This window comes from Lytechinus pictus, chromosome 10, assembly GCF_037042905.1.
Source record: "Lytechinus pictus isolate F3 Inbred chromosome 10, Lp3.0, whole genome shotgun sequence".
Lineage (NCBI taxonomy): Eukaryota > Metazoa > Echinodermata > Echinoidea > Temnopleuroida > Toxopneustidae > Lytechinus > Lytechinus pictus.
In genome coordinates this window covers 27,527,647-27,539,102 of record NC_087254.1, presented here as the reverse complement: position 1 = coordinate 27,539,102, position 11,456 = coordinate 27,527,647, and positions in this window count along the sequence as shown.

The following is an 11,456-nucleotide window of genomic DNA, read 5'->3' as shown; positions in this document are numbered from 1 at the left end:
TCGAATTTACAATACCAGATGAAATATTATAAATACCTGTGGTACGATAATCTGTACCATTGTTGCATTGTGCCGCATTTGCAAATAAGTCGGGGTGGGATGTTTGCAAATGGTGCATGATTGTTTTATATTTGTTTTGCCGATAAATCCCTCTGCATTTTATCATGTTCATGAAGCTTTTATTCACGACATTACGCATGGATTGTGACCATGTTCATCAAATGTCACGCCATGATCTTATTCAACCTCCGTCTTCAGGGTGAGATCCCTATGACCGTAATCAAACTTTGACAAAAATGCGCCCTGCGTTGGAATGCTTATTCACCATGTTCACAAAACAAATATACATACATCATATTTCAATTTTTAGTGATAGGAATAACTTAAAGGAAAACAAATCAAATATAGTTCCATGTAGAACATGTTCCATGGGTAAAAGAACGGTTCCATGACACTTGCTCTGGCGAAAATTGCTCCGCTATAAATTACACACATTAATCGATTGACAAACTTCAACCTTGGGTTTAACTATATACCCTACCAAAACCTAACCCTAACATAACATAAACCCTATAACAACTCTAACCCTACATCTTAGACGAAATTGGTATTCACTTGACAAAAGCTTTGGTCTGTCTCAGTCTTTTTTGTGTGACTTACTATAACAAAATTCCTTATGGAACGCCCCCGTCTCCAAATGTTTACTACGGTTTTTTTTTTACAACATGTATTTTCTTTATTGTGGTTTGCTTGAACATTGTTTCTTCATGATGTTCATCGTTCGTTATCTTTAATCACTCTTGCATACCATTGGCCACCATATCTGAATGATGCTCCCACTGCTAAATAACAGATTGACTTATTTTTACCCTGGTCGGTCTAGCATGTCTAGTATGGCAAGCCAAATAAGGTTAGTCTACATTATTATCTGCGTTGGTCTATCATCATCAGCATTCTGTAGCCGGTTCCCCATTTTATTATTTAGAACATATTCCTAATATTCGTTTTAATAGGGAGATAAAGTATAGTCGATTGAATTGAATTTATTACCAAATATCACTGTCAGGTACACTTACAAGGAATAGTACATCACATATAAACAAAACATTTGGTAATTAGAGCTAACATAATAACAAGATGCTAATCGAGGTTAGCCCCAAATAATGTCATTATCATAAATCTCAATATTGTACATCAAATTCATTACTAATTCTACTTATTACTGTTGCAGAAAATTTCGATCATTTTTAGTGAACATATTTACACTTTTTACAAGAAAAAATATCTTAATTCACAAAATCTTTATATAAAATTATTTGTTTTCAGGCAGTATTTTACCATACCAAATTAATCATAATCTTCCAGTAGCATTAATTTTAACGATTTGCTAAATATCTTACGACTGCGGGTGTTTCTAATATTATTTGGCAGATGATTCCATAAAGTAGGACCAGAAAATGAAATTGATTGTTTTCCCAAATTGGTATTATTTTTGTCAAGATTAACATTTCGCTTTTCTCTATTTCTTGTATTGTAAGGATGGTCTATAAATGAAAAATAATCAATAAAACTATGCGGCAACCGATTATTAACTAAATCGTGCATAAATACCCCTATTAAATATTGGTATTGTTTGAAAATATCGAGAATATCTAGATCATAAAATAAAGGAGCAGAGTGATAAGTATGATGGTTGAACGCCATTATTCTAGCTATTCGTTTTTGAAGTAATAATATAGGGTTCAGGGTTGTTTTGCACGTACCACCCTAAACTTCCAGACCATACGTTATATGTGGTAAAATAAATGAGTTGTATAACATAACTAAGATTCTCTTTGTTACATAATTCCTCAATCTATAAAGTATTCAATTTGTTTGCTTAGCACATTGCAGACAATGTCAACCTGTTTCTTCCAGGTTTTTGTCGATACATATACCAATAAATAATGTTGATTCAACACACTCTAATAAAGTTCCTTTCAGTGACAATTGTCCTGATATCAAAATATTTGTTCGTCTAGTTTTAAACAACATATATTTACTTTTCGTAACATTGATTGTCAATTTGTTGGCATTGCACCATGCTATTATATTGTTTAAATTTAGACTAATTTCTGATAAATCAATATGTTGTTCATCACAATTGAAAGTATGAAATAAATTTGAGTCATCCGCAAAAAGACGGAAATTGAAATAATTTGATGAGTTTGCCAGATCGCTTATATACAACAAGAACAAAGTTGGACCCAAAACTGATCCTTGTGGAATACCGCATGAAATCGACCTGTATTCGGAATTTACACCATCATAATTAACAGATTGCTTTCTGTTTCGCAAATAATCATTAAACCATTCTACTGCCTTACCACGAATGACATAGTGTTCTAGTTTCTTAATAAGAATATAATGATTAATCGTATCAAAAGCTTTAGCAAAATCGATGAATATTCCTACTGTCACCTTTCCTTCATCAGTATATCTTGTAATTTGATTAAATCAGATTTATCAGTGAAAATTTCGTACTGTATCCATTTCTAAAACCATATCGTGCATTCACTAGTTTTTAAATATTTTGCTAATCGCGGGTAAAATCGATATTGGTCTATAATTTCCAGGTAATTCTTTATCTCCCTTTTTGAAAACTGGTAACTCTTGCAACTTTTAATTTATCTGTAAAAATGCATGTGGTAAATGATAGATTGAATATATGCGAAAGAGGTTTGCAAATACAATTCATAGCATATATCAACAGTCGAACCGATATGTCATCATATCCACTTGCTTTAGATTGATCAAGAGTGTATAACATTTCTTTAACTTCTGAACTTGTTATTGGCAGGAAGAAAAATGTTTGACTAATGTATGGACCCATGAACTCTCGGTGATTAACATTTGGCTCATCAATTTTCTCAGCTAGATTTTTCCCAATAGTAGAGAAATAATTGTTGAGTGAATTTGCTATATCAACAGATGAAGTAATTTCAGAAGATTCATTTTTTCGTTAACAACTAATTTGTTAATTTTTTAATTCAGATTCGAGCCACTATTTTTATTCAAAAGTTAATTGATATATATATATATATATAAGTTTTCTTTAAATCTTTTTTGTCCGCTTCAAACTTAGGTTCATTATGCATTTGCTTTGCTTTCCATAAGACGGTTGTTAACTGATTTCTGTATTTTAAAAATATTTATTCAAACAATCTTTATTACAATTTGATTTTAGAACTTGAGAAAAAAGTTTGTGCTTTGTCGATATTGAGGGTTTATTTTTCTTTTTCTGTTTAACACATTTTGTCTCAATAGGAGCATGTTTATTACAAACAAATAAAAACTGTCTTTGGAAAATATCATAAGCTTCATTAGGATCCATACATTCTAAAACGCTTTTCCAAAAATCAGTAGTAGCATGTAGATTATTACCCGAATAAAGGTGCATCGGGCCCAACCTCCTTGCCGAGCGAGAACGAACGAATAAGTCTGAAGACACAGATCCTCATTGAAACTTTCATCAACAAGTGGGTCTCCACGCAAAGACTAGCACATAATATAAGACCTGCTCTTTCAATTCTTAGCTCGAGGGCATTCGATATGCAATGCACTTTAAACTGCACAATCAGACCCTTAACTCGAGGGAAGGGTTTGCATAGCTGTCTACGATCGACCTGGCCACAAATTGATCAGTATTTTTTATCGAGTTTTATGAGGTTTACCGGTTTAGCAGTGGAAAGGTTTTATGTTTTAATGGTTTTACATTAATGAAAGATTTTCTAAGCATCTATGTCTTCGTTCAATCATGGTTAAAGGAATCAACAGGTATAAAATGTGGCTTAAGATAAAATTTATTACAAATATGATTCTGACTGGAACAAGTATGCCTTGACCTAATATAACTGGTTGAAACGAGAATATGGAAGGCTCAAACAATTTGCCATGAAGTCCTTTTATTAGAGATTGAGCAGATACAACACAGGGTACTGATACAACAAACAAGCGGTGTATTATTTCCAAGGTTGTCCAAAACTTACATGAATTACAGAATTTAGATGATTTAAATCCCGACGGAATCTGGGTATCATCCTTTCTCTGGAACTACTCAAGTGCAGCTTCGCGGTTCCGTGTGTCATCACGCACCAGTTGCCATGTTTGGAGACCGCCATCTACAGCTTGGAACCTGAAATTGATGGAGGTCTCGAAAGGAAAACCAAGCTGCGGTGAAATGAAAGCGACTTATTTCTATTGCACAAAATAATAGGAATACAACAAGAGAAAAGTGGATGGGGGAAAGAAAAACTCAAATGACAGAGCTGTAACAACAATAATAATAATGTTGATAAAAGTGAAACTGTCGGTGCGCTAGTGTGCATGTCTGGGTGAATGATTGGTCGGTTGGATACACCGAAATATTTTAGTTAAGTTTGTTTTTTCTTCAGAACAGCTTTGAATGAATTAATAAAGCGTTATGCATAACGCGGGGCATATAAACGTAATGTCATGTGATCATTTATCCCGCAAATCTGCTCAGTAATGTCTGATTAAGTTGTGTGCTTTTATGACAGTTATGGATTTGTGAAATAAAAGTTTGCAGAGTTTCGTGTTGGATAAGGGTGGATGGTGCTGTTAAGGGTAGGTACATGTTGACAGGAAAGATGTAGTCTCCTTTTTTTGTAATTAAACATTAAGACTGCAAAATGAAATACATTTATATCTGATTTTTAAATCTAAAAACATAAAAGACTAGATCTAGCAAGAAATTGGGATACTGTTCAAGTACGACCTGCTCGTTTTGTAACGAGAAAATCAAATTAAGTTTTGCTTTACCGCAGTAACTCCAAACTATACAACAATACCAGAACATTATGGAGTAAAAAATTTTTGGGATAAAAAATATTTCAATTTGGAAATTATCACCACCAAAGTTGAGATCTGGCGCAGCTGATTACTCCATGATATTTTTTTACAGTTACTCCTAAAAACTTTGAATGTTGTTTTCGTCTTATAGAGATACGTTATCAATGTTTATCGTTATGGCACTTATTAACTGCACGGGTATATGAAACATTGCCTTATATGTATAGAATGTGTGTGGGGGTGTGTGTGTTTTCTATTTAAGGACAACTTGCTGTATTTGAACCAAGAAGCACTTTACACAATTTAGCATTTAAAGTATATATTACAATTTCTGGTTCCCATGCATGTGAGATAAGAATTGTGTCATCTTTAAAGAAGATAAAGGGTATTATTATCATTGGCATATAATAGGAAAAGGAGCGCACCAAAGGTGACCCTGGCTGGGGCACACCTTAACAGTTTACAAGGTTGATTTCTCTTTCCATTGTCTGCTCGATAAGTAATCTTCTAACCATTCTGCATTTCCCCGTATTCCATATAAATTAGTATTATTATTATTATTATTTATTCGGCAAACAATATTCAAAAATACATTTCAATGTATACAATACAAAATAAGAAATATCAACTAGTGGAGCGCCAGGGACAGAAAAAGTTAACTTAATTACTGTGGCATGAAGCCTCCTGTCCCAATTCCAATGGTTGATTTACAATATATATTAATAACTAAACAATAATAAAATACTCATAATTATAAAGGGGTGTAGCATGCGATTAATAAAATATATAAATAAATTTAGTTACTTGTAACTGAAAATGAGTAGAAATGACGGGGAAAGAGAAGAAAGATGAATGAAGGTGACAAAAAGAAAGGAAAGGAGAGAGTGGGAGAGAGAGAGAGAGGGGTGGGAAAGGAAAAGAAAAAGTGACACAGGCAAAGGAATTGTGAACGCACCCAAAATGGTACAATAATACTTAAAATAAGACCTAACTTCTAAGGAATTAAACACTAAACAATTTCTAAGGGAATAAACACTTAACAACTCGCTTAAATCGGGCGCTGGCGGAGGTAACGCCCAGATTGTGAAGTAATATTTTGTGACTAAGTGCATCGAAAGCTTCGATTAGATTAAAACAAGTTTCCAATAACCCGTTTTTATTATCATGTCGCTTTTGTAATTTCAACTAGCGCTAAGTATGTATGTGCAATGTTTTTTTTTTCTTATACCGAAATAATAAATAAATGAATAAATAAAAATCAAGAAAAAGTGAATTTTCAAAGGGCGTTGAAATGAATTCAGTAAAACACGCATTTTCAATTACCTATTTCATTTGCTAGTTGGGGGCCGATGTTACTAAAAAAGTATATGATGGAGCACAAGTTGATTGGTCTGAGATTGTACCACTGTGTAAAGTTACACTGTAAAAAACATTCAAAAAATTTTACCACCACGAGGGTGATTATGTGTCCAATCAATTTGAGCAGTATTTTACCCAATGCAGGAAGCATATTGTCCAGTAAGGTTAAAAAATAAGCAGCAAATTACTTTAGAATGGGCAAAATTTCCATCACACTGGATAAATGAAAATGCCAAAAAGTAATGCCCAATTTTGATCATCATGTTGATTGGACACATAATTACCCTCATGGAGCACTTTACCCAATATGTTTTAGAGTGTAGTTTATCTTTATTTTGTGGTGAAGGAAGTAGCTTTCTTTCCTATAGCATTTTAACCTGCCACCTCGCTTTTGGATTAGCGCTAACTTTGGTCAATTTATGTAATAGATCTAGCCAGATATTCTTAGTAACATGATTAAGTTTGTATAAGTTTGTTACGATATTTCTTATATCATTTTGTATGTTTATGGTTGTTGGTTTCTTTAAATGTAATTTGTAAAACCCTTTTCTAGTATATGTAAAAAGTTTAGAATCGCTTTTGTGATCCACAGGTTCTTGGCTCTCTAGGGAATTTTGACGCTTTATTATCTTTATAAATTGTGGTTAAATTTTACATAAACATATGCACGTTATTTTCACTGGAACATCATCTCAATTTTCTTAAATAAGGTCTTGTTTGAATGATTCGATTTTTCTGGGAGTTTCTAATAGGTAGCTGGGAGATCGTTATGGTGGAAAGTGGTAAATGGTCCTATACTTCTGAATAAATCAAGCCGCCATTAAATGTTTCATTGAATTATTCATGAAATGTATGTTATGGTTTCCGGAGCTGGACAAATATTTCAGATTTGAACATACATTACATTCCAAAACGTGCATTCAATGACGTCACAAAAGGTTTGCGGCAAGATGCCAACAAAAGTGCATTACCTTCATTATTTCATCAAAGCTTTTTTCACTTGAAAATAATTCGATAATTCGAAGTTATCATGCAATATGAGTTAGTCGCAAAATTTACCATGGCAACTCTCTTTTGAAAATAAAATTGACCCAGGACTACTGTATAATGTGATATAATACGAGGAACAGAATTTTTAAGGCGTCATTTATGCACATCGTTTAAATTGTATTTCTGTCATACCATTTTAGTATTGATATTGAAAGTTAATCAGTGGGGCAGCAACAATGACAGCCATGGCGTGTTGACCTACAGCAATAAATTTACCCACATTGTGCTGAGGTAAATAGTTATTATTCTGGTAGGATTAATTCCTTGAACATGTTGAATGCACTGAGCGCTGGAAGACAGCTCGGGCTAAAGCCGTGGTAATATTAATAGTGTGCCTTGAAATATATAGATTATTTCTAAATAGATTGCGCTATACAATTCCTATTATTATTATTATTATTATTATTATTATTATTATTATTATAATTATTATTACCATCATCATCATCATATTATTACTAATAATATTGTGATCATTATCATTATTGAAAAGAACTTGATGTGCTAATGGCGCGCAGTTTTGAAGAAGTCGATTTGCCCACCTTTCTGATATTTTGATCATTATAGTTCCTATATAAAACACGGTTATATGTTAAATCTTTAGTTTGAAAACGCTTCGTATTACCAGAGATATTTAATATGATCTATATACAGCTCCTAATAACGGTGGTACAATGGAAATTATACGGTGCTTTTCGTTAATTCGTGCTGTTTTAAACATATATAATATCCAGAACGATAATAACATGCGTCGACTTGAGAACATTTTGACGTAAGAATCACCGCAACCCATATACAAACAGCAATATAGGCTCAAAGGTACTCTATTGCATAATTTATTTTAATTCCTTAAAAGATAGTATGAGACACTTTTGCGACTGTTTCACAAACTATAAAACATATTCGAGTTAGAGGGCATTTTCGAGTTGTTTTAATTCAAAACATTATTTACTTGCCATTCTTAGCATTGTCTTTCATTGACTCGCGTTCACTTGTGTGTTTAAACTCACCCCGTCTCCCTGTTATCCTAAGGTGGATAATAAGCTTTCTGCTATCACTAAATTCGTATTTATTATTTTTATCATGACCAACAGGGGAAAACTTGGGACAGAAAATAATCATAACAAAATATATATAATGTCACTTACAGACAGAAGCAATTTAGAATCCAGAATAGATGTAAAAAAGTCGTCTGAAAGTTACACCCCATATCATTTTTTTTCGTTGAGGTATTCGAGCTCTGGCACACACTCCAACGCTGTGGAAGTACCAGGGCACTGGCAAAGATTTTTAACAATGGGTGCTGGTTTGGAAGAAACCTGTAACAAGCAAAAAAATAAATAAATAAAACAACCCCCCCCCCCAAAAAAAAAAAAAAAAAAAAAAAAAAAAAAAAAACCGGGGATTTCACTTCAAAATTAAAGTGATTTGAATCAGGAATAAATTAAAAAGCAAGCAAAAAATATTTTCACTGCAAAATGAAGTTTATATTTTTTAGCATGTCAACCTGATTTCCAGGGGGTGCTGCCCATGGTATATAGCACCCGCAGCATATCTTGGGGGTGCTTCAGCACCCCAAATTCCTCCCGCTTCCCAGTGACATGTGAAGTACTGTCCTATCGAAAAGCTGAGGGGCTATGCAACACAAGATGGCGATATTCACTTAACATCCTTTGTTCAGGGTTGATCTACAAATATCCATCGGGTACAATCTATACAAATCGCCCTTTATGTGCCTGTCAATGCAAAATAAATGTAAGAAAAAAATTACCACATACACAAAACATGTGTAAATAATCAAAATATAGTACCTGGCTATTTTAAACAAATATTTTCTGAAAGTTAGCCAGATGAAAGGTCTATGTAAAATATCATAATGTTTACAAGATATGTCAACTGAAAAAAAGCGAATCCAGGAGAATGAAATAAAAAGAAAAACATAGAACATGTAGGAGGCTTGTAGTAATCAACTTCAAATTTTGAAGGTACTCATCAATCTAGAGTCTTAAAATTGATTGCAAAATTCGCAATGATTGTTGGTGTACCCCACACAACAGACAAAGTTTTCAGAAATATTCAAGAATACAATTGTGGTCAATTAAATAACAAGTGGAATGCCTCTGGCCGTCTCACCTGCATCACGCGATTCAATATAGCAGCAGTGCTGATTTTGAAAACTACTATAACTCGCACAAGATGTTCAGTGATACTTGGTTACTCTTATTTCCACGTTTTATAAACTAGACCAATACACTTATAGAGATATGATGGCAATTCAAAAAATACCCCCAATGTGGCCAAAGTTCTTTGACCTTACATGACCTTTGACCTTGATCATGTGACCTGAAACTCGCACAGGATGTTCAGTGATACTTGATTACTATTATGTCCAAGTTTTATGAACTAGACCAACACACTTTCAAAGTTATGGCTGTAATTCAACAAATACCCCAATTTGGCCAAAGTTCATTGACCCTAAATGACCTTTGACCTTGATCATGTGACCTGAAACTTGCACAGGATGTTCAGTAATACTTGATTACTATTATGTCCAAGTTTCATGAATCAGATCCATAAACTTTGAAAGTTATGATGGTAATTCAACAGATACCCCCAATTCGGCCAAAGTTCATTGACCCTAAATGACCTTTGACCTTGGTCATGTGACGTGAAACTCATGCAGGATGTTCAGTGATACTTGATTAACCTTATGTATAAGTTTCATGAACTAGGTCCATATATTTTCTAAGTTATGATGACATTTCAAAAACTTAACCTTAGGTTAAGATTTTGATGTTGATTCCCCCAACATGGTCTAAGTTCATTGACCCTAAATGACCTTTGACCTTAGTCATGTGACATGAAACTCAGGCAGGATGTTCAGTAATACTTGATTAACCTTATGGCCAAGTTTCATGAACTAGGTCCATATACTTTCTAAGTTATGCTGTCATTTCAAAAACTTAACCTCAGATTAAGATTTGGTGTTGACGCCGCCGCCGCCGTCGCCGCCGCCGTCGGAAAAGCGGCGCCTATAGTCTCACTCTGCTATGCAGGTGAGACAAAAATTATCATATTTCAGTTTGAATTTTAAATATAAAAAAAAGACACAATCTGGATCTATTTTTAACTAAACATGTACTATATCCAAATTTTGTTATAGGCTCATAACTACAGGAACCATCAACCATCTTTCAAACTTTAATTGAATAATTTTGATAGGGAAAACAAACAACGTCTAAAAATAAGATCACGATCAAATTCTTCAATGAATGTCAAGATCTTAATATTTATCTATAGAAGATTGATGTCCAGAGGAATGTTTGAGGTAGAAAAGCAGGGTTGAATTTGCATTTTAGAAATTATATATTTAAAACCACTCTACTACTCGCAATGAAATTCTTAATTCGATTTCAACAAGTTTAACTGGAGATTGAGAGCATGGGTATATATTTTTTTACATTTAGGGAGAGACAGTGCTCTGAGAAGAAAGATATGGCTAGAAGTGGAAAATGGATGGAGATTTGGGGTCAATGTACGGCACAAAACTCTAAAACAGGTGTAAATCCTGAAAACAGACCGACCGAAGGGTCATTAATTATCTGATAGAGCCAAAGTCAGGTGCAACGGTTTGCAATTGAGCACCTGCTTCCATTATCGTTTAAACGTCGTTTAAAGTTAATATTATCAACATGATATTCCAATCTTCATCGTCATAACCTCCATTACTGACAGCACTAACGAAGCAGTATGGTTGACCCGATAATTCATCAATGATATTGGGCTATTGTTGCCAGAGGTGCACTCTATAAAAAAGTTATAAAGATTGAAGGCTAAAGTTTAAAGGGTAAATTTCAACGCAACATTGAGTAAAATTTATAAAGTATTTGGGATCATTTTACCCAGCAAGCATACATGTTCCCATTTTACCCAATATTGAGTAAACTGTCTACATGATGTAATAGAATACATACATGTATAAATGTTAATTTTTGACATTCCAAACTGTCTGTTGATATGAAAGTAAATTTACTTTGTGAACGACGGTTGCTGTTCATGACATTTTTAAAAATAAATAATATTTCGTATTGTTACTCGGAATGTGCTATCAATATATTAAAATACTAGCGCGCGATTTGCGCTCGCATATCTTATACTGCCAAAAACAGCTCAGAATGTTCTTTGCTTTGGTGTAA